We start from the raw sequence: 24,509 nt of genomic DNA on the forward strand, positions 1-24,509 counted from the left end.
GGCACACAGGCGGCCGCATCATATTACAGGGGATGCGGCCAGCACCACAAACCCGGAGTCTGCTCTGAAGTCTGGTGTTCGCTGGAGCCCCTAGTGGTGGGGACAGACTTGACTGCAGACTATAAGAGGTAGACACAAGGCAAGGGGGTCAATGATAACAAACTAAGACAGCAATATATGGGGCGAGGGGACCAACATGCTGAGGGCCTGGGTGCTGTACTATATACTTGTCACATATGATGGAAGCTTACTGTATTAAGAGGGAATGTATAGCTCTACAATATACTGAGGCATGACATTTGTATAGTTTGTACATGTGAACTGCACTTTTGTACTGAATGTATAGCAGTGCTGTATACAGGGACATGGGACCAGTACTGTATAGTAAGAGAATGACACCATTGTAGACAGAGGCTTGGAGGGGAATTAGATGCTGGGCTTATGGGATCTTTACTGTATACTGTGAAAATAGGATGCTATAATGGGGGGCAGCTGGCAGATGGCATAATTAGCCAAGTAGGGTCAGATATGAGGAAATGGGGGAAGGGAAACTTTAAGACAAGAGGGTTAATATGATGAAGAGACAAAGGAACATACAATGAAGACCTCTATGATGGAAGAGTCCCACTGCAGGCATCATATTAGCAACTGCTAGGTGTATAACCTTTAATTATATAGCCCTAGTATATCATGCAGTGATTTACAGAAAATGTCCTTGCAACAGTGGAGCTTTTAATCTCTACCTCACAAACTTGGCTTAATTCCATCCAAAGCCAATTAATCTACCAGCATATACATCGATCAGCCACAACATTAAAACCACCTACATAATATTTTGTAGGTCTCCCTTGTGGCCCCAAAACAGCTCTGAGCCATCAAGGATTGGACTCAACAACACCTCTGATGGTGTTCTGTGGTATCTGACACCAATATTTTAGCAGTTGCGAGGTGGGACCTCCATGGCTCAGACTTGTTTTTCCAGCACATCCCACAAATGCTCGATCACATTGAACTCTTTGTCATGTTCCTCAAACCATTCCTAAAAAATCTTTGCAGTGTGGCAGGGCACATAATATTGCTGAAATAGGCCACTGTCATCAGGGAATACCGTTGCCATGAAGGGGTGTACTTATTCTGCAACAATATTTAGATATGTGGAATGTTCCAAAGCAACATCCACATGAATTTCAAGGTTTCCCAGCAGAACATTGCACACATCATTACATTTCCTCCGCCAGCTTACCTTCTTTCCATACTGCATTCTGGTGCCATCTATTCCCTAAGTAAATGATGCACACACACCAGGCCATCCACATCATGTAAAAGAAAATGTAATTCATCAGACCAAGCCACATTTTCCCAATGTTCCATGGTCCAGTTCTGGTGCTCATGTGCCTATTGTAGGCACTTTCGATGGTGGACAGGCTGACCAGTCTGTGGCTACAGAGTCCCATACAAAGCAAGCTGCAAAGCACTGTGTGTTCTGACACCTTTCTATCATAGCCAGCAATACATTTTTCATCACTTTGCATGCAAGCCTAACATTATCAAGACCAATGCCAAGCGTCGGATGGAGTGGTGTGAAGCACACCGACACTGAAACGTGTTCTGTGGAGTGACGAATCACGCTTCTCTGTTTGGCAGTCAGATGGGCGAGTATGGGTTTGTCGGATGCCGGGAGAACATTTCCTGACTGACTACATTATGCCAACTGTGAAGTTTGGTGGAGGAGGACAACAACGGTATGGGGCTGTTTTTCAGTTTTTGGGCTATGCCCCTTACCTCCAGTGAAGGGCAATGTTAATGCTTCAACATACCAAGTCATTTTGGACAATGCTATGCTTCCAACTTTGTGGCAACAGTTTGGGGAAGGCCCTTTTCTATTCCAGCATGACTGTGCCCCAGTGCACAAAGCAAGGACTACAAAGACATGGTTTGATGAGTTTGGTGTGGAAGAACCTGACTGGCCCGCACAGAGCCCTGATCTCAACCCCATCAAACACTTTTGGGACGAACTGGAAAGGAGATTGGGAGCCAGGCCTTCTTGTCCCAACATCAGTGCCTGACCTCACAAATGCTCTACAGAATGAATGGGCACAAATTCCCACTGAGACACTCCAACATCTTGTGGAAAGCCTTTCAAGAAGCGTGGAAGCTGCCTTCACTGCAAAAGGGGGACCAACTCCATATTAAAGTATATGTATTTGAATACAATGTCATTACAGTCCCTGTTGGTGTAATGTTCAACCATCTGAATACTTTTGTCCTTATAGTGTATATGCACAGTTGATAAGATAGATAGATAGATAGATGGATAGATAGATATGGTATACCATATATTAACTGTATATATCATCATCATCAATATCATTTATTTATGTAGCGCAAGCAAATTCCGTAGCGCTTTACAATTGGGGACAAACACAGTAATAAACAATACTGGGTAAAGAGGTAAGGGGGCATACTATCACATTATAACAATGTTCCCATATATATATAAGCAGTTCTCCCCTAAAAATCCTCATTCATCACTGGGGCGAATGACCTCATTCATTGCTGGAGTGTACTTGCTAATGCAGTATCGGCCCGAATGGTCATATATCGTTTAATTGACCCAATACTTGGCTGGAAAACTGTAGTGTGTATCCAGCCTTAGAGATGGGTGAACATTGTGCTCCTTTTGACTAGTCAGTACATTTTACTAATGGTTAGCATCCTGCTGCTGAATGATATTACCATCTAAATGGATTTCCCCCACCCTTTTGGCTAATACAAAACAGTTAGCTGAACCTCAGTTTGGTCCAGACTTATTTAGACTCTGCAAACTGACAATGATCATATGGATTCTAAAGATGATATACTCACTCACTTCCATATACATCCCTCTGTCACTGTGTATATCACTGCTAAAGCACCCAAGTTTAAGCCCATGCACTCTTAGGGCTCTTGCATTAATCCTGATTTAGATGGTTAGAATGTTAACATGGACCAGACTTATGTTTTTAAACACTGCAACAACTGGAACACCACTGTTAGCGTTAGCGGGATGCTTTGTAAATGAACTTTCGACCTTCTGCACAGGCCAGACCTTCTGCACAGGCCAAAAGACACAAAGACTAACACAGTGCACAAGGTAGTAACAAAATTGCTTGGACATATCATAACTTTGGTGAAAGAGTCTGTGATTTATGTAAACAAGCCAAATTCCCATTTTCCTGTCAGTACACCATAACAATGAGAAGTTTAAAAACTCAATTTATCCCTGGTTCGTGGCTGGGAAAACATGGAAACCCAAATGAATTGAAATCGGAAGCTGCAACTTGTCGGGTTTCACGTCTGACTTTTTCTTGTGCATGCTAAGGAGAAGGCTCAAATAAGTTAGGTTTTCCAGCTCAGAGTCAATCTTGAAAATTAAGTTTTATTACTGATATAAATATATATAAATAGATGTAAAAGGGCATTCTGAGCCTTGATGAATGTGAGCATGATACAGGTAGGAGTACAAGGTGAGAAAAGACCTCCTTTGTTGTGCTTGTTGCTCTTTCAAAGGGTTGAGACTTACATGCCAGAAAATCGGGCATAATTTAATGGTATATATATGTGAACAGCAGAGGAGTCCAGTTACTGGGATGAATGCTCCGAAATGACAGCTCTATTTTCAGAGCAGTTTGTTCCAGTAATATTCTATTTAGAACTTGGCATCAACTAACTACTTGTCTGTACAAGCCCTAAAATGTTTTTGCCATTTCAAAAACAGTTGGTGTAAGGACACCAACAAAGTATTGTTCCATTTCAACTGGGCAATATCGAAAAGAACACTGTATTGAGATTCTACTGTTAAGTGCATTCCAACACAATGGATTTTAACAAGTTTAATTTCTAATACTAATCTTTCCAGATTGGTCAGGGGGAACAGTTCCCGAAGGAAGCACATTAAAGATAAAGGAAAAAAAAGATTAATAAGATATAAATAAAATAATGCACTAAACCAGCAATGCCATGAAAAAATGAGGTGTCTTTGTTTAACGTAAATCATTATCAATGATTGATAATTCTGCAAAGTGTCATGGACTAGCATGGCAGCGACAGTCAGGGGAGGGTTGGCAAATTGTAGGGGGCAAGACTTGACTCAGCAGCCTATTAGGAACACTTTAAAGAGAAAAAATGCAAATGGACCAGTGACCCAGCCCAAGGTAACCCAATATGCCCCCCTGCCCCCCTGCCCAGCCTGCCCCTGGCTACAGTCACACAATGTAGTGAGCACAGATGCTTTGTAACGGCCCTCTGTGCTTCGTCTGCTCTGTGTAAAATCCTCTCCCTCCTACGCCTGTTTCTGTATAATTGGCAGCCATATTTTGCATCCTCTGGAGAGATTTTGAAAAGAGATTATGATTTGTAAAAGGACAGTTAAGAAAAATGATAGGTACTTACCTGAGTCTGGGAAACGCATTGCATCCGTTGAGTGGAGGAGAGGTATTTTATTTTATTGTCTTTATTTTTATTTTACTTTAATCCAAATACTTTGATTACATATAATATGCTGTATACCTGATTACATAGTTATATAACTTTTTTGAATAATAAATTGAACCTCTTTTTTTTAATAAAATATCTGTATATAAAAAGCTGAATCAGACGGATATTGGAGTAATGAATGTCCAAAGCTTGATTTTTCTATAGCACAGGTGAGTGCAACATTAACTGGAATCTAGATAAAGCCACACAGTGTACACAAGCTGGGGTGTCTGTTTTTTCTCCCTCTTGGATGGCAAGTAACTGATTGAAGAGGAATAACGTGGATGACAGAGTGGATTGATACCGAACGAGCTATACTGTGAATCCAGTTCTACTACATTTTACATTCACCAGTGGACATCAGTGTAATATTGTCCAAAGCGTATATATCACCAACATTGGGCAAGTGCTTTACATCATTTAATAAAGAGAGATATATTTGCTACACAGAGTACACTATTATCGCCTCTTTTTATCGTTGATCTTATATTAGAATGTCAAGGATCTCTAACGTGCCGGAATAACCTTCCCTTTGGAACTAGACTAATATGGAAGCGGGGTTATAAAGCTTCATTTTTTTAGGCTGCTATTTATAATCCTAGAAAATTGGTCTTTGGTTCTGATCATCATTTTCTTAACTTGTCCAGTCTTAGCAATCACCTTCAGTGTCTGGGCCTTGTAGTTTTGCAGCCTGCCCTCCTTCTATTTCTTGACTTCACAGGTTCAGTAAGAAGCTTGGTGTGAAATGTAATTTCCTCAGGTGTCCTTGAAAATTGAAGAAAAAGAAAAATCATCATACCTCTCATTAATTGTAAAACTTGAATGCAAAAATAGATTTGAAATATAATGATACATATAGTAGATAAATAGGATACAATAACATAAATAAGAAAATATAATAATTATATTATCTAAAGTATCACAAGTTATTCATTTAGTAACATATAATCTGTGTTTGCTACAAATGTAGCAAGTAGCAAACTTTTATAGTAGTACTCATCCACATAGTGCAATAGAGCAGGCAGTCACTAGCACAGTGTAGGTAATTAGCTTTGGGACTAAATGCTCTGAAGCTTGTGAGAGTTTTCCTTGGTCTGCAAACTCACATATTAGGAGCAATGTCTCTCCAGTTTCAATTTTCTACTCCATACCACTGATTTACAAACCAATTCCCAGATTTTATCCTCAAAATACAAAATGTTCTGCCATTTCTACAGTTCTCACATCGAATAACTTCTCACTGTCTGCAATGTATTTCACTGTAACAAGTTGACTATAAGGGTTAAGGCTGTCTACTGACAAATAAGTGACCCAATCTGTGGGTTTCTTGTATAAATCACAAATCTCATTATCATATGTCCCAAGCACATCAATAAAATGTACCTGTGACCTATGGTGCTCCAGTGTAAAGGCAATAGCAGACAGTTGTCAAGAATAACTTTAAAAATGGCAACAAGTCAACTTCAAAACCAAGCCACAAAAGGTAAATATCTACAAATCTAGAACAGATTTCAATGTTCTCCATAAAAGTCTACGCAGCCTAGAAAAACTCTTCTTAAATCCAAACATAAACAGATTTGCCTACACTAGAGCTACATTCAAATCCATAGCAGTCCCTTTTTGTTGTATACAGTATTTGTCATCAAATACGAATGAAATTAAACTTTAATACACTCTACAACAAAGCTACAGTATAAGGAAAGCTAAATAATCTGATTGGTAAAGACATATGAACTAAACACAGCTGCTGTGCCACAGCCATAAAGCATAGAGATAGAAAGACAATTTACATTAATAGACAAAGAAACTTGCCAGCAAATCATGTACATCTTCAATACTTGCAATTACAAATTTTGTTTGCAAGCAGGACAAATATTGTATATTCTTGTATGCTGCACACATACTGTAGCCATGAATATGTATTTCTACTAGCAGCTATCAAGTGTTTCCCCCCACCTCTTAGATTGTAAGCTCATTTAGGCAGTATCACCTTTACCTTCGGTTTCATGTTAATGTATGTAATTTGTTTGTATCACGATCCCCTCAAAGTACAGCACTGTGTTCTATGTCGGCGCTATATAAGTAAAAGATATTAATACTGGTCAGCTCTGACTTGCACTGCACACTATAATGGTCAACAGGGTTGGGTATTACCACCAATTTATTTGTTTTTTTTCATCTTAAGCTCAATGTCTCTAGCAGACATGGGATCCTCCCTTTTGATTTCTGTAATCGTTTTAATCTTATTGCTGGATATTTGAAGCAATGATTTATTTGATTAATTATATATAGGCCAGTGTACCAGTTATTTAGATGTACCAGGTACCAGTTGTCGCACGATGGTACATGATATCAGCATGCTACTGACCTGTGCATGGTCTATTGAACTTTTAGTAGGAAGACACTGATTAGATTGTAATGGAAACATGGAAATATCTGCATTAATCATCTGGATGTGAAGTCAGTAAACACACAATATAAAGCAGTGATGTCTTAATCATGGGATCTCCCCATTACATAAGTCAATTACATTAACATTAATTCTAAGATTTATAATCCTTATTACATTTTGGGCTTGAGAATTCATGAGAACTCAACCTAGAAAATTTGCTATGAAAAAGTGACATAAATGGGACATGCGTTCCATTTTGAGGCATCAATCAATATTCATGAGAATGCAACCTATCAATTCATTAGCAAACCGCGGCAAAACGGAATCACAATGTATCTCTGAGGATATGATTCGGACTTGTCATAGTGATAGACTGCATTTCTATGAAGACTAAATCAAACAAAACTTAAACAGAACTCAACCTTATACCAGTACCAGGTCCCCTAGGAAATCATAATATACCCTCTTTTAACATTATCCTATTGTGCATGGATACATTTTGCAATATTTACATTATTTTTGACTTCTGAATATCAACATAACTGGAACAATTAAAATGTTTGTGAGTTTTTATACTTCTGCCATTTGTTTTGTATAATAAGTTTTGTTTTATATGAAAGACAAACTATCTTAATATTATTACAGTTACAGTTTTAACCAACCAGAGGTGTTGATAACGAATGTATGCATATAAAAAAGTTTGAGGTAAGAAAAATATTTTGGTATGACAATTTGGTATAACCATTTGGTATAACAAATAGTAGAGAGCTACGTATAAATAAATATTTAGATTTACTTACACATAGCTGTTTACCATTTGGCCATTAGGCCTGTTACCCACTGGTATACCCACATGCGATTCATATGTGCTGGATGTGTTCACATGTGTTTGCGAATGCATCTGGAATGTAAGTGGCATGGAGCTTTAATTCAAAGGCCAAATAATTTAAACGAGGTTACCAGCATGTTCGCTACATGTTGACAAACCACTGAAATGCATGAGAGAATCTCTCTACATTAAATAATAACATGGAGACTCAGTCACAACTGAACCAGCCCATGCTGTAGCCTCTATGGGAGGGAGCACTAAACAAAGGGCCCCCTACCTCCAAGGCAACCAGAGGCTTTTTATGGTACCCCTGGGCTATGTGTACTGGAGTAATGAGGAATATTGGGATCACCACCTTAGTGGTCCCAGTATAAAGGGAAACTGTTCATAGATCTTGTCCCATCATACAATATTAACAAAATGCAAATAAAATACAAACATGATTGTTAAATAAACTTTAATTGAAATGATGCAACATTGTATTAATAAAAACAAGTATTCTTATAATCCAAGGATAAATTGTCCTGTAAAACACAGCAAAATTGTAAGACAGGGGAACGCTCTATGTAATCCATTGAAAAATGTCCTTAATTTGTAGTCCAAGGGACCTTTTTGTAATCTGTGGGAAATTTTGTTTATTTGTAACCAACAGCAATTCTTCTAGCAATCCACATATTTCTACTTCCTTGTAATCCATGTTAAAATCCCCATAGTTCACAGGAATGGTGAAAAAAAAAGGGGAAGGCGCATATTTTTCCAATTGAAGCAATGCAGCAGGAGTGACTGTGAACTGAATTGCCCTGGATTCCCTTAGTCCCATGCTAGTCACAATGTGATTGGCTTGCAATAAGGAAGTTCAATGAGATCACTGGTTTGATCAGACATCGATGGAGATTAATTGAAAATCTATTTAATAGCTATTGATGTGAGGAAAAAAACAAATTAACAATGTTGGTGAGTGTCTTTCATGTCTTTCGTGTCTTTCATGTCAATGGTCCATTCATTACCAATGGTTTATTTATTTCATAGAAGTGTTTACACGAAGCACACAACTCCACTGAAATGAATGGATCCATTGGGATGACTGGAAAAAATATAGCAGAACACTGATTAATCTACTTGTTTTAAAGCATAGTAAGTATGTATAAAATACTCTTCTACAGAGTTTAATAAAGTTTTTGCAGTGTGGTGACAGGCATTAAAAGTATGAACATAAATGTATTGGCATACAGTTTTATTTATAATCATATAACACAATATTGGGTATTAAGAAAGATTTAAAATAGTCCTGCTTACAATCTACAGGAAATAGAATGGGTTTTATTTTTACATGCATTTGCATGCTTTAAAAATACTACTCAGGCTTTGCATTTAAATGCCAGTGGTTAGCCAGTTTTTGCCCATTAAAACACCAATAAGGAAACATTATAACAATTTTTTCATGCTTTGGTGAAGATCTATTTTCCTTATCTGTCCCATTGGTAGAACACACACACACAAAGGGTAATGGGGATGAGTGCAGACACTGAGAGCAGATGCACTGTCAACCATCTCCACCTACTTCAAATAAAAAATGGACTTTCGCTGTTACAATTTCAGAGTCCTCCCATGCTCTCCTGCCAACACTACTTCCAACCCAAGCCAAGATCTTTTTAAGATTGTGAAATAAATATATAGTTGTCATACTGCCTAAGTGATTTCAAATTCACTAAAATAAAAGCCAGGTGCATCCAAACTTTAATTGGCTAAACTAAGCTCTGGCAAAAGTTTTTACCATCCAATGATGATGATGTCTGCAGTTCTTAACAGAAGGTCCTAGATCCTGTTCTGCTCTCAGTGTTGCCCAATATATGAATGAGTGAACCTGATTCCCTGCATCACTGCTGCATATAGACCTAAAATTGATGCTTGATTGCCAATTGAGATCTGGAAAGTCAACTACCACCTTCATGAACAGGGCCACCACGAAAAATTTTGGGCCCCGATACAGCTATTCTTGGGGCCCTAGGGGAGTGGGGCCAAATTAGGTTAGTAGCTGCTCACACTACACAGGCAGGCCAGGGCCCGAGTGCTTTGTATCTGAGCCCACCCTTGCTCATGAATTCTTGAATAAAAATGCAACCTAAACGTTCTATAACTTGTTTTACAGTTTTTACTTTGGTAGCATCATCTAAGTCATCTAACCTAAGAAAAGAAGACATATTTATTATGCATTTCTTAATTGCTGCTTAAGGATACTCAACATGTGAACAGCAAGTATGTATCTGTTTCTCCTAGGACAGTATGTACCAATTTGAAATTACACAACGTGGTCCAAGGTGGAACAATAGGGGCCTGATTCATCTGCAAACTCGAGTACATTTGCATGCTGAATATGCGCATGTGCCAGAATGGGACTTACGCCAGTGAATGCCATTACATGCACATGTGCTGATTATGGGTTCAGGCCGCCTTAGGCTAATACGCTAGTAGCACCCCCTCACCTTCTACGTCAGAGTAATATGCAGTAGCCAAAAACTAGCTAATCCTTAATTTAAAATCTGGCTTCCTTCAGCCACCTCATCCACCTATGTTTATGTTCCTATGTTTTCGAAACTCAGCTCCACTAGGCTTTTTAAAAGGGTCACGGCAATCTTTGCTACTCATTTAGTTTTCATTAAAATCCTAACTTCTATACGGGCGTACAGGCATGCAAGTTACGTGCAGTTTCTTTAAACGCATTGGGCTAGATTTACTAAGCTGCGGGTTTGAAAAAGTGGGGATGTTGCCTATAGCAACCAATCAGATTCAAGTTATCATTTATTTAGTGCTTTCTACAAAATGACAGCTAGAATCTGATTGGTTGCTATAGGAAACATCCCCCCTTTTTCCAACCCGCAGCTTAGTAAATCTACAAAATACTAAAAGGTCTCCGGCGCTAATAGGCAATAAACAAACAGATGAATATAGATAGGACATCAAGTGCAGCAAATCAAACAGAGGAAGTGCAAATCCTCTAAATAGATATAGAAACAGATAAACAGATTGCGCATAAGATGTCCTTAATATAGAGAAATACAGTATGATAATAAGACCAAAACAGTAATGGATATAAACTGATATTTACTAGGTATACAGAGAGTTAAAACAATTTAATACATGTACCAATATAACACATGATCCAGTGCACAGGCTCAATGACCCTTTAGAAAAAAACCCAGAAAAAGTGTTTTAATTCCACAGAACTTCCAATGTTTCCAAAAAATGTCCTAGAACAATTAGATAAAAATGTTGGACAAAAGATGTATACACGGCTCCGTAATGTCAAATCACAACACAGCTTCAAATGACAACTTGCCACATACTGAATAAGGCGATGGAGGTGATTAATTATGCACCTCTTTGGTATTGGTTATATCGCATTCATATGGCAGCGGTAAATTGCAAGTATAGAGAATGTATCCGTCTTGCATATCTTAATGTAGCCAAAATGGAATGAATCCAGCCATAAATAAAGGAGACTCAAGCTTACCCGCCTCGATAGTCCAGATAGAAATGTAAGTCCGCCGTCTGAGCGGCTAGGCGGTCCAAAGCAAACTTGAATATTGGTGCGCACCAGTGAATCCGTCCGGACAACCACAGACTTGGGTGGAAGGTTCCTTGAAGAAGCTTATAACTGTAAAGAACACCTCTGGAGACAATGTAACAAAGGTCTTCACAATAAATGAGGCCAGAGAGAAAGAGTATAATTACTCCGTAGAGCCAGCAAAACCTTGCGACGCGTTTCGTCTGTCAAAGCAGACTTTTTCAAGCAAATCTAGCCCCTAGTGTTCAAAGATTAATTAAGCCCAAGATGACAAAGTTATTTTGGCTACAGATTGTTGATTTACAGATTTATTACAATCTTCTCAGTTAACCAGACTAGGTCCCACAAGTGGGGTAGGCAGCTGATTCTGGGTCCATGATAGTCCATTTGTCTTGCCACATTACAGAATTGACATTAAATAATGTTTGACATTATTGGAATGTACTTGATCTTGATCCAAATAGTCAAATAACCAAATAATATGTTGTAAAGATTCTCTACTCCATTGTCACAATTAAAAATAATTATTTCGTCAGCTGATTATCACATATTTCTAAACTGATCATAACAGGAAAAATTGCAGTAGTAAAACATTTTAGTTAATCTTGCCTTAATCAGGACTGGCTGGCTGGGTAGGGGGCCAACCACACCCCAGGCTGGTCCTATAGTGGGCTACCTTGGGCTGGGTCACTGGGCTACCTGCATTTTTTTCCTTTAAAATGTTCCTAATGGGCTGCTGAGCTGAGTCTCGCCCCCAGGTTAAAATTTGCCAGCCCTCTCCTGGCTTCAATCCAAGATTGTGGACAATAACACACATTCCAGTGACTTTGCCAAAGGTGGCATATATTCCTAGAAAGATTGCAACAGTAAATAATTGAAAGCCGTTATTGGTGGTGGGGTTTTATTCCTGAAAAAAAGTCGCTGAACTCCTAGAAAATACCCTGCCCACTGCCATTACTCATGATGCAAAATTTAAATAACCCAGCAAAGATTGGAAATGTTTTAAGTTTATTTTAGCACATAACCCATGATAAATTAAATGTTTTAAATTGTTAATCTTGTCCTGAGGTAGCTCATGGTGGTGTTTTCAGTTTCAATTCCCAAAAAAAACACTGTACTTAGCAATGTATTTTTTTTTAAATGCCGAAGGTATGTCAGATTGGTTTGTAAACTAGTGGAGGAAATTTAGAAAGAATTTACAGGTATTAGAGCCTGACAGGCCTACAAACAAAACATTATCCTAATGGTGAACGCAAGTCCGTTTGCATGCCGTATCTTGCATGAAATAGCTCTGCACATGCTTTGACTTTCCGCCAATACTCACAATTGCATGCAACGCAATGCGCAAGCAATGTACAGTAAGGGCGTGCGCATAGGGCATTCCAACACAGATGCAGCCAATTTAAAGTACGTTTTTTTTAGCCATGTTACTTGCACCAGCTACAGGGCAGCTGTAAATGCCGACTGATAGATGACTCTCACAGCATCATCTTTGTATTAAAGACTATGGGTCTGAGTCATTAAGCAGAGCAATAAATGGAGTAACTGTGCACCTAGGCAAAACCATGTTGCATTGGAGGGGGAGGTAAATTTAAAATGTAGGAACAGATTTATAGTTGGGGTAGGGCATGTCCTAGATTAACTTTACATTTCAGTGTAAAAATAAAGCTATCACTTATTTCTGTGCTACAAGAAAAAACAGCCAGTATTTAACTTGTGTGCAATATGCGCCCCTTGTATTGTAACATGGTTTGTTCCGGAGAACATTTACTTCTTTTTTTGCCTTAGTATCCTTCATGACTCAGGTCCTACATGTTTGTGTCTCACAAGATAGCAAAGAAAATTTGTATGCAAGTAAGAGAGAAAATAAAAATGCATGCTTTGTACAGTACACATTAAGAACATAATGTTAAAAAAGGAGTTGCTAATTTATTTTATCAAATTTTTTTTCCCGCATGCGTTTTGATGGGACTTTATACTGTACATATGTATGCATTAGCCAATGATAATGACAATAGATATTCGCCTCTCTTTTTCCGACAATTGTGAATAGATGAAAGCCATGAGGTTAGGTGTTGCAAGGGGTCACCTCCTTTAGGACGCTGAAAGGAACAGCAGGCTTGACACATTCTTCTGCCATTACAGTTTAATTAGTTGCTTTTCCCAAACCCCATAAGGAACAATTTCACAACTGCTTGATAGATTTACTGCCAGCAGTCAGCCATGCTTCTACAACTGACAATGAGCTTACTAATGGAAAAAGCTAATTTAAGTCAATAGGTGTATTAACATTAGCAATCACTGGGGCTTATTAACCACTGAACCCTGCTTCTTTGCCTTAAATCTATGCTACCTCTTGCTTATACCTCCCTGACACTTATTCCTGCAGTTTAGTTGATAGTAATTTGGCTTGACCAGGTGACAAAATAACATTTGATTGAAGTTTTCGAAACATATATAGCAGGGTGTTTAGGTGCAGTGGTACAATGGTTAGCATTGTTACCTCACAATCAGGGGCTGGCTGGGCTGAGGGGTAGGGGGGTATCTCCCCCCTTGGCCTGTCCCATAGTGGGCTACTTTGGGCTGGGTCACTGGGCCACCTGCAATTTTTTTCCTTTAAAATGTACCTCATAGGCTGTTGAATCGAGTCTTGTCCCCCGGGCTAAAATTTGCCATCCCTCCCCTGCTCACAATGTTGGGGCCATGGATGCGTTTCTGTCCAGGGCCCTACCTGCGCTGAGTTTTTATGTTCTCTGCATGTCGTCATCATCATCATCATTATCAACATTTATTTATATAGCGCCAGCAAATTCCGTAGCGCTTTACAATTTGGAGCAAACAGCAATAAAACAATACTGGGTAATACATACAGACAGAGAGGTAAGAAGGCCCTGCTCACAAGCTTACAATCTATAGGACAATGGAAGTTTGATACACAAGGTTAAGTGATACATCATATTGCACATTGGTCCAGCTAGAATGCAAAGGTAAAATGTATTGAGTGGGCTGTGGGATCAGTCACACAGCAATGTTGGTCAGAGGGTTGTTGTCTTGTGTTAACTGATTAGAGGGTGGAAATAGGGTTACCTAGGGAGATTAAGATAGTGGTTGAGGAATATCATAAACTTGTCTGAAGAGGTGGTTTTTCAGAGAACGCTTGCAGGTTTGAAGACTATAGAAAAGTCTTATGTCTGTGTGTGTTTCCTCCCTCAGTACAAAAACAATGATAGGTCAACTGGCTGCTGACAAAATGGACCTTTATGTGTGTTTGTGAGAATTTAGACTGCAAGTTTTAATGGGACAGTGAATTCTTAAATATTCTCTGCAAAGAGAATAAATGGTAATAAATAAAGACAGCTGGTAAACCAGATGTTTTAATGTAACAGCTCCTCATCAGCTTCTGTATATATAACCAAACAATTTTTATACCGCTCTTTTTTCCTGCACCTCTGCTACTGTTTACTTTGTGCTACAGAAGGTGCTGTATCGCTTTCATTTCCTATAGGTACACCTTCTGATGAAGTCATCATCATTGGCTATTTATATAGCGTCACTAATTCCGCAGTGCTGTACAGAGACCTCACTCACACAGGTTATTTTAATAGCAGTCAATTAGCCTACTAGTATGTTTTTGGAGTGTGGGAGGAAACCGGAGTCCACTATCCTTCTCTATGAGTGCAGGTTGTTCCCTTACCTCCCTGCCTTGCACCAACTAATTATGGCCGGGAGAAAATGGTCAGTTGGTCGATTTTCTGCCTTGGCTAAATCTTAGCAGTGATCGGCTCTGACTTACCTGCATCCATGCTGACTGAGCAGTACATTCATATATTTTTTGGTGGAATTTCCTGCCCCATGCACCACAAGGGGTCTTAATCAAATTCCTTGGACAACAGAAACAACTAATCAGTACTTGTCTCCAATAACAGGTATGCTTCTTCCATGTCTTCCATGGCTCACCTCCTGAAAGTTCCTCCTGTGCATCTGACATCAGCTCACACTAAGAGACCCAGTCACCATTGTCTAAAAGACATAAAGAAGCTATGTGCTTAAATTATCTACGTTGGCTGAAGGCTTGTGGAATCACTGGTCATAATTGGACCTGGTGCAAATAAGTGTCAGTGCTCTGGCACAAATTCCCTTTGGATCCTATGACTGGTCATAATTGCAAATTCACCTTGTCTCCGATAACCACCCCTTCTACAAGATGTCTCCAGTACCACTATCCACTAATGGGATTCCCTACCATGCCTGATCATATTAGTACACACTCACAATAGTCCCATTCTCTCTGAGCCATACTAGCTCCTCTTTCCTCAGCTGTGCCCTTTTCCCTATAGAATGTAAACTCTCTCATGAGTAGTGCCCTGCTCTTTGTTTTACAGCTGCATTTATTTTACCTTCCTTGTATATCTCTATGTATTGTATGTTGTGCTTTCCCCTATGTCTAACATTGCAGAGCAATGTGGCATTTTACAAAATAATAATAATAATAATAATAATAATAATAATAATAATAGTATGTATACTATTGGACCTGGTGCAAATGAGTGTCAGTGCTCTGGCAAAAATTCCCTTTGCTGGTCATAACTGTAACCCCTATTCTATACCACTGATTAAAATATATTGTATCTGCCTTGAAATTACTTGAAAAGCAAAAGGTATTAGTGTCATCAGTAATGATTGTTTGTGTGTGGACGGCAGTTAGAGATAGCTGTACATTTGTTTAGCTCTATATCTTAGCTCTCACATAATGTTATCCTCTCAAATATAAAGTGTCTAAAATGTGTGGAAGACTGTGGTAATTGACACAGTAGCTCTGATGATTGTAATCACACCAAAAACAAGGATCTAGTGGTCTACTATTTGTACTCAGCTGCTGGAACCACTGAGCTCAACTGTCATTGCTGTTGACATCTCTGTTTGGCTGCTGGACACACTGAGCCCAACCCACAGTGTCATGGATCATGCGCCTAAGCAGAGGAGGATGCCTTTCTATTACACCAGCCAGAGGTGCAACAAAGGAGCCTCCACCTCCTCCGTTACACTGCACTCTCTGTATCAATTGTTCCTCCCCACTCCCTAAGTACCCACTCCAGCTAATCCACATTCATCAAAATCTCTCCACCATGCTCATTTTGTTCCTGTTCTCTGACATCAAGCTCCTATCTTTTCCTCATGCTATACATCTGTCCCCAAATCCACATACACACAGTGACACCTGCAGAGCAGTTGGATAGGTAAACAATGATCCAGGAAAGACCTATGATCCAGGAAAGAACTGTGCCTCTCTTCCCCTGACTTGTCTCCTTCTCTACAATCTTGTATTACCAACTGTCCCTTATCTCAAGATGGATTTTCATATTGTTACCTAAAGGTCAGCATGTCCAAAACAGAACTCTGTATCTTTCCTCATCCCAATCACTACCTCCCCTTAAATATCACTTATCATCAACAACATTTCCTTAGTCTTCCAAGCCACATCCAGTCTCACTCACAGACCTGTCACCTCTACCTTTGAAATATTACTAGAATACACCCTTTCTTACACAAGATGCAAACAAAATTCTTAATTATTTTCCCATCATCTCCAACCTTAACTACTGTAACCTCCTCCGATCTGGCATTCGCTATATGCATCTATACCCACTTAAATCTGACATCCTGTCTCAAAGCTTTACATCTGCCAAACATCTCTGCAATCCCCTACACTGGCTCCCCTTATTTCCAGAATCCAATTCAACTTACTCTAACCTACAGTCATGGCCAAAAATTTTGAAAATGACCCAAGTATTGGTTTTCACAAAGTTTGCTGTTTCAGTGTTTTTAGACCTTTTTGTCAGATGTTGCTCTGGTATACTGAAGTAAAATTACAAGCATTTCATAAGTGTCAAAGGTTTTTATTGACAATTGCATTAAGTTTATGCAAAGAGTAAAAATTTGCAGTGGTGACCCTTCTTTTTGAACACCTCTGCAATTCGCCCTGGCATACTGTCATTCAACTTCTGGGCCACATACTGACTGATGGCCGCCAATTCCTGCCTAATCAATGCTTGGAGTTCGTCAGAATTTTTTTTCTTCAGGATTGACCACCAGTTCTCAACGAGATAAATGTCTGGGGAGTTTCCTGGCCATCCAAAATGTCAATGTTTTGATCCCTGAGCAACTTAGTTATCACTTTTGACTTATGGCAAAGGTGCTCCATCATGTTGGAAAAGGCATTGTTTGTCACCAATCTGTTCTTGGATGGTTGGGAGAAGTTGCTCTTGGAGGATGTTTTGGTACCATTCTTTATTCATGGCTATGTTCGTAGGCAAAATTGTGACTGAGCCCACTCCCTTGGCTGAGAAACAACCCCACACGTGAAAGGTCTCAGGATGCTTTACTGTTGGCATGACACAAGACTGATAGTAGCGCTCATCTTTTCTTCTCCGGACAAGCGTTTTTCCAGATGCCCCAAACATTCTGAAAGGGGATTCATCAGAGAAAATGACTTTACTCCAGTCTTCAGCAGTCCAATCCTTGTACCTTTTGAAGAATATCAGTCTGTACCTGATGTCTTTCCTGGAGAGAAGTGGCTTCTTTGCTGGCCTTCTTAACACCAGGCCATCCTCCAAAAGTCTTCACCTCACTGTGCGTGCAGATGCACTCACACCTGCCTGCTGCCATTCCTGGGCAAGCTCTGCACTGGTGGTGCCCCAATCCCGCAGCTGAATCAACTATATGAGACAGTCCTGGCGCTTGCTTGGGCACCCAGAAACCTTCTTCACAACTATTGAACCTCTCTTCTTGAAGTTCTTGATGAGCTGATAAATGGTTGATTTAGGTGCAATCTTACTAGCAGCAATATCCTTGCTTGTGAAGCCCTTTTTGTGCAAAGAAATGACGACTGCATGTGTTTCCTTGCAGATAACCATGGTTAACAGAGGAAGAACAATGATTTCAAGCACCACCCTCCTTTTAAAGCTTCCAGTCTGTTATTCTAACTCAATCAGCATGACAGAGTGATCTCCAGCCTTGTTCTCGTCAACACTCTCACCTGTGTTAACGAGAGAATCACTGACCTGATGTCAGCTGATCCTTTATGGCAGGGCTGAAATGCAGTGGAAATGTTGTTATTGAGATAAAATTCATTGTCATGACAAAGAGGGACTTTGAAATTAATTGCAATTCATCTGATAACTCTTTGTGAAAAATAATATTTGTGTCATTCTCAAAACTTTTGGCCATGGCTGTACAAAGCTCTCAACAACTCCTTCCTTCATACATCTTAAAATGCTTTCACTCTATAATCTATCTGTGATTAGCAATTCACTTTGTCTCCAATAACCACCCCTTCTACAAGATGTCTCCAGTGCCACTCTCCACCAATGGGATTCCCTACCTTGCATGATCATATTAGTACACACTCACAACAGTCCCATTCTCTCTGAGCCATACTTCTCTTTCCTCAGCTGTGCCCTTTTCCCTATAGAATGTAAGCTCTCTCATGAGCAGTGCCCTCCTCTTTGTTTTCCCATCAGCATTTATTTTACCTACCTTGTATATATCTATGTTTTACATGCTGTGCTTTCCCTATGTCTGGCGTTGCAGAGCAATGTGGCCTTACAAATCAACAATAATAATAATACTATTAGTATGTATAGCAAACATTTATCTATAAATAGATGTACAAGTAACTGCACTAAAGTAGTTTTAAACAAGTCTAGAATATAAGGATGTAAGCTGGAATCGTTCCCGTTATTACAGCAGCCACCCATCAAGGTACACCAGGGCCAGACACTGTGCTCAGACACTGCAACTCTCCACTGAGGAGAAAAAAAAATCTTCTGACGCCAAGCTTTTTCCACCTGGCAGGACCCATAGCAAAGAGTGTATATTTTTAAACCCATTACACAGGGAGTGTGACTGGCTTTACATTTTTCACTGGGTGGGAACTGCCTTTGCAATGTTATTCTTGTTACCTAGCCCATTATGTTGCGAATTACGTCTTTATTACCTCGTCTGGTAGGAGAAGGGGGAAAGAGCTGGACAGTAGAGAGAGAGAGGAATCGTAGTTTTACCTGTACATTTTATATGTGCTTTGTAGATGTAAATTATGTATATATAGCTGTATGAAAACACACATGTACAGTTACAGAACTGGAAACTTTGTTTCATGAATATTCAGAGAACATGTATTTTTATTATATAAATTAGATAACCTCTTATTAAGAAACATAATAGTTAAGAGGAAAAATATACTCATATTCTAAAACGACCTTTTCTTTACACGGAAGAGCCTGAAATGTTAATTTTTTTTACATAACATTAGGCGGAGTATGTATCACTTAGCCCGGTTATCTGTGCAAAGTATGGGGTAGGCCCAGCAGGGCAAAAGAAAAATTTAATTTAGCTGAGGTTATTAAATAGAGATATTATGGTAGATAGGGTGTATTTGTATGGGCGTTCTTTACTGTGCAAAGTCACTCAAAGACAGGGGAGGGCTGGCAGACTTTAGCCCGTGGGGCAAGCACACAGCACTGGCCCACAAGTAGCGGCCCATCCTTACAATATATATATTTGGTACAATATATATTGATATTTTTTTGGTACAATATATATTTATCTATATAAAAAGAGGCTATTTTAGTGTTGCTTAATCCATATATATATATTTTTATGCCCAGGCCCAGAGCTGGATTAAGGCTCTGGGGGGCCTGGGCACTTTAGACAGGGTAACCCCCTATGATGTAACATGGTTATCATTGAAGAACAAATACACAGACAATACTGTGTGTAATACTGTTAGGTGCACACAGTTCTTCCTTCACAAGCAGTACACGGTAAAGCGGGACATACCTCCCAACTGTCCTAAGCGAAACAATCACCCAAATTCTGTCCCACCAGATTCAGGACAGTTGGCAGACTGTGCTGCTCTCTCGTACCTGTCTTGTCACTGTCACCACTTGTGGCTGCTGGTTACTTTAGTTCAGTTGCTGCTAGTCTGGATCCTGGAATATTGGAGGCCCTATTTGGTAAAAAGAAATAAAAAAAAAAAGGGTAGATAAAATTTACAAAACTTAGAAAACAACAATCCCCGGCATTAAATAAATATATAACCTACGTTTTATAATTATGTCCCCCCTTTATGCCCACATGCTTTAGTCACACATCTCTCTCCCTTCTGCCCACATGCTTTAGTCACACCCCACATCTGCCCAGCACCTTTAGCCACACATGTGCCCTCTCTGCCCCAGCACCTTTAGCCACACATGCCTCCCCCCTGCCGCTAGCACATTTAGCCACACATGCCCCCCCTCTGCCCCGAGCACCTTTAGTCACACATGCCCCCCTCTTCCCCAGCACCTTTAGCCACACATGCCCCCCCTCTGCCCCCAGCACCTTTAGTCACACATGCCCTCCCTCTGCCCACAGCACCTTTAGTCACACATGACCCCCTTTGCCCCCAGCACCTTTAGTCACACATGCCCCCCCCCTCTGCCCCAGCACCTTTAGTCACACATGCCCCCCCCCTCTGCCCCCAGAACCTTTAGTCACACATGCCTCCCCTCAGCCCCCAGCACATTAAGCCACACATGCCCCCCCTCTCTGCCCCCCAGCACCTTTAGTCACACATGCCCCCCTCTCTGCCCCCAGCACCCTTAGTCACACATGCCCCTCTCTTCCCCCAGCACCTTTAGTCCCACATGCCCCCCTCTGCCCCAGCACCTTTAGTCACACACCCCCCCCCTCTGCCCCCAGCACCTTTAGTCACACATGCCCCCCTCTGCCCCCAGCACCTTTAGTCGTACATGCCCCCCTCTTCCCCCAGCACCTTTAGTCACACATGCCCCCCCTCTGCCCCAGCACTTTTAGTCACACATGCCCCCCCTCTGCCCCAGCACCTTTAGTCACACATGCCCCCCCTCTGCCCCCAGCACCTTTAGTCACACATGCCCTCCCTCTGCCCCCAGCACCATTAGTCACACATGCCTCCCCCCAGCACCTTTAGCCACACATGTCCCCCTATACCCTGCAGCTTCAATCGCACATGCCCACCACTCCCCCCCTCCTTCACACACGCTAGCTCCCCCATCACAGTACTCCTTCCTTTTACCTTTTTCTACATGAGTGACTCCAGGAATAGACAGAAATGCTGCAGCTCCTGCACAGAACTCCATCAGCCCCGCCTACACTGTGTACCATGTGACAACTGCGGTCACATGATACTGTGATCTGAAGCTGTTACCATAGTTGCCAATTCCGCTTATAACAAGCGGAATTGGGCTTGGTTTTTTTTAGAGTTGCGGGGTTTTTCTGGTGCGGGTTTTTGGGCTTCACATAATTTTTTATTTTTTTTTCAAAAAACTTTATTGCCTTGTGTAAAATAACGCTTTAGTCAGTGTAAGGACGCTGCTGGTCTCTTACGTGGGCGTGACCTCAGGTGTTGTTAGGTAAACTACAGCGTTGGCTCATCTTGGGGGAGCCTGTCTGTGTTGCATGCAGTAGATATGGAGAGTATATATGCGACCAGACAGAACATGTGTGTAATTATAGTGTAAAGCTAGGGATATATTGTAGTATACAGAGAAAACAAACCCATAAAGTGCAGCTATAACTCCTGAATCTTCATCTTTTGTCACTGTAACTGCAGAAACTGCTGCAGATCCCATTACTATTAATATTATCTTGATATTTGTATCATAAATAAAAAAATAATAAAATTTTGGCCTTTTTTTTAGGACTTGTTTTGGGCTTGTTTTTCACTTAGCGGTTGCTTCTTTTTCATTTCAGAGTTGGCAACCCTGGCTGTTACCGAGATGCGATGGAGACAGGCTTTGTGGTCTGTGCAGGGGCTGTCACATCGCGTAGTACTCATTGCGGGGGCATCATCCATTCACAGGATATTGTACTACAAGCTGGACCACCATGCGGCCCAAAATACTATTCTTCTGTCCAGCCCGGGGGCCATATGTGCCCCTGCCCCCCAGGCGAGCCCGCCCCTGCTCAAAGCCGTTTCCCCTTCGCAGAAAGAATTGTTTTCTAGACAAGCTCGGAACTGGTGGAGATCAGGGTGTAATTTTATCAAGCTGCAGGTTTGAAAAAGTGGAGACAACAGTCTATAGCAACCAATCATATTTTAGCTGTCATTTTTAGCTGTCATTTTGTAGAATGTACTAAATAAATGAAAACTAGAATCTGATCGGTTGCTATAGGCAACAACTCCACTTTTTCAGTCCTACAGCTTGATAAATTTAGCTCCAGGTCTCATCTTATGCTTCTCATGTAAAGCATTTTGTGCCATCCATTTGTACTTTGAGAGAGAAGCACATTTTTAGATGCTCTTTGCGCAGTAAAAAAAATAAACGCTTCAAACAATTCTTGTTACATAATCTAGGATCAACAGTGCGAAACCCAGACGCTTTTCCCTGCGCATCCAGTGTTCATCATTATTGAGGCCCACACTATTCACAACACGGGCCCTGAGCAGATGCCATCATCTGTTCCATAGGCTGTTATATCACCATTATAATTTGTCACTGAATTGATCTGTTTTGGCTGACAGTTATTTTTGTCCTTTATCAGAGAAATTTAGGTCCCTGAGTTAATTTATTCTTAATGTAATTCTGTCCAATGGATAGTCTGCTTTTATATCCCATTACTGTTCACGAGATGTATTTAAACAATGCAGAATATAAATAAATATCCCAGGAAATAGTTTATGCTGTGCAAACTCAGTGTACTGTAAAACAAAGTGATTTGCACTTGTTGTTACACCTACTTGTGTATATGAAGATACCAATTGCTACAATATTAATTAAACAACTTCTGAATCATGATTTGCACTCTCTATGATCCAGTGATACTTTGTGTGCGGTGGACTCAACTTTGTGTGAGATTACAAGCTACAATACTGAGTATTGATGGCAAACATAAGCTTTTTATTTGTTTCTTTGGTATGTCTTTTTACTAGGTCTCTTGGATTGTTATTCAAAACACATACACTTACATGGACTATTACAGTGAAGATGGATGGAATGGCATCTCCAACCAACTAACTTCCATTGATTAAAAACAGCATACCATACACAATGACTACTGTCTGTCTGATTCCATACCTAGTGTCTATGTCCAATATTAAACTCCTAGGCCTAAGTGACATAAAACATTTATCATGTGATGTTCTACCATGCACTAACTAGCTTGAATCAACTGCTCACTGCTTTATACATTTGGCTTCTTAAACCACGGGGCTCTGTAAGTATTGTGTGAACCAATTTCAAAAGAAAACTATGGTGTTCTGGATCTCTGTACTTCAGAGTAATGTAAAGTATTTCTCAACGTAGTAATCAATACTTAATGTATACTTCTAAGGTGATTAAACCCTTCTTTATACACCATGGTAGAAACACAGAAGCAGGAATAACACCGTTGAGAAAGCATTAGCGATGGCATTTTAACTACAAGCTTGTGACTTTCTTGAGTACAACGATTTTCCCAGCCAAAATGGGCATTTGTTTCAAATTGGACTCAGTAAGCCAGCTGAGCGAGTAACCTGTTTTAGCACTCTGGAAAAAACAGGGTGTGGTGGAATTGAAGCTTAGTGTCTCTGGGCCTTCGTTTCTTAGTAGCATTTGTTGTATGAGATCATAAGAGTATTGGGATTCCCTATGAGTGAGTGAGACTGCAGGAGGGAGGGGATACTGCCTTGTACTGGCTTAAGGAACAATTACTAGCAAGGACATAACAAATCCAAAGGAGGCTAAATTTAGCCAGGATTCCAGACTAAGTGCAATTACAGAAAAAAGACCAAATAAAATATCTAAGTCCTAGATCAGAACAGAGCGGGAATACAGAAATATTTCCAAACACAAAGATCCTTGAAACATGTCACATAATTTCAGATGAGCATAGGGTGAAGGTGAAGACTTAGAGGATGAAGAGGCTGGTTTCAATATTCCCAGGTGTTATATCCACAGGGGTAAATATGGGTCGCATATGAAAAGGGTTCATAGGTGATAAGGTTACATGTATCTTCACAGAGACATTCAATAGGTTAGTTACATCTAAGACCAGATTTCATCAACTACCATTGCTCATGCAGGTACTGTAATCATATGCTCTTTTATGCAAAATCTGTGATCACTTGTATTTCATGCGGCCGTATTATATTAACAGGCTGGGAGGAAGTTAGTAATCCACACATCGTTTTTTGTATATATATATAT

General features: G+C 40.2%; 1 long non-coding RNA gene across 1 annotated transcript; it reads right to left on the reverse strand.

Annotated features, from left to right (window-relative positions):
- Window positions 1-4,601: 4,601 nt before the first annotated feature.
- On the reverse strand, window positions 4,602-21,484 carry LOC142160296 (uncharacterized). The gene is made up of 3 exons (XR_012693145.1): window positions 21,398-21,484; window positions 20,226-20,308; window positions 4,602-5,280 (listed from the first exon to the last, which is right to left on the reverse strand). It is a non-coding gene; the product is annotated as an uncharacterized LOC142160296 (long non-coding RNA).
- Between the last annotated feature and the right edge of the window lie 3,025 nt (window positions 21,485-24,509).

This window comes from Mixophyes fleayi, chromosome 6, assembly GCF_038048845.1.
Source record: "Mixophyes fleayi isolate aMixFle1 chromosome 6, aMixFle1.hap1, whole genome shotgun sequence".
Classification (NCBI taxonomy): domain Eukaryota; kingdom Metazoa; phylum Chordata; class Amphibia; order Anura; family Limnodynastidae; genus Mixophyes; species Mixophyes fleayi.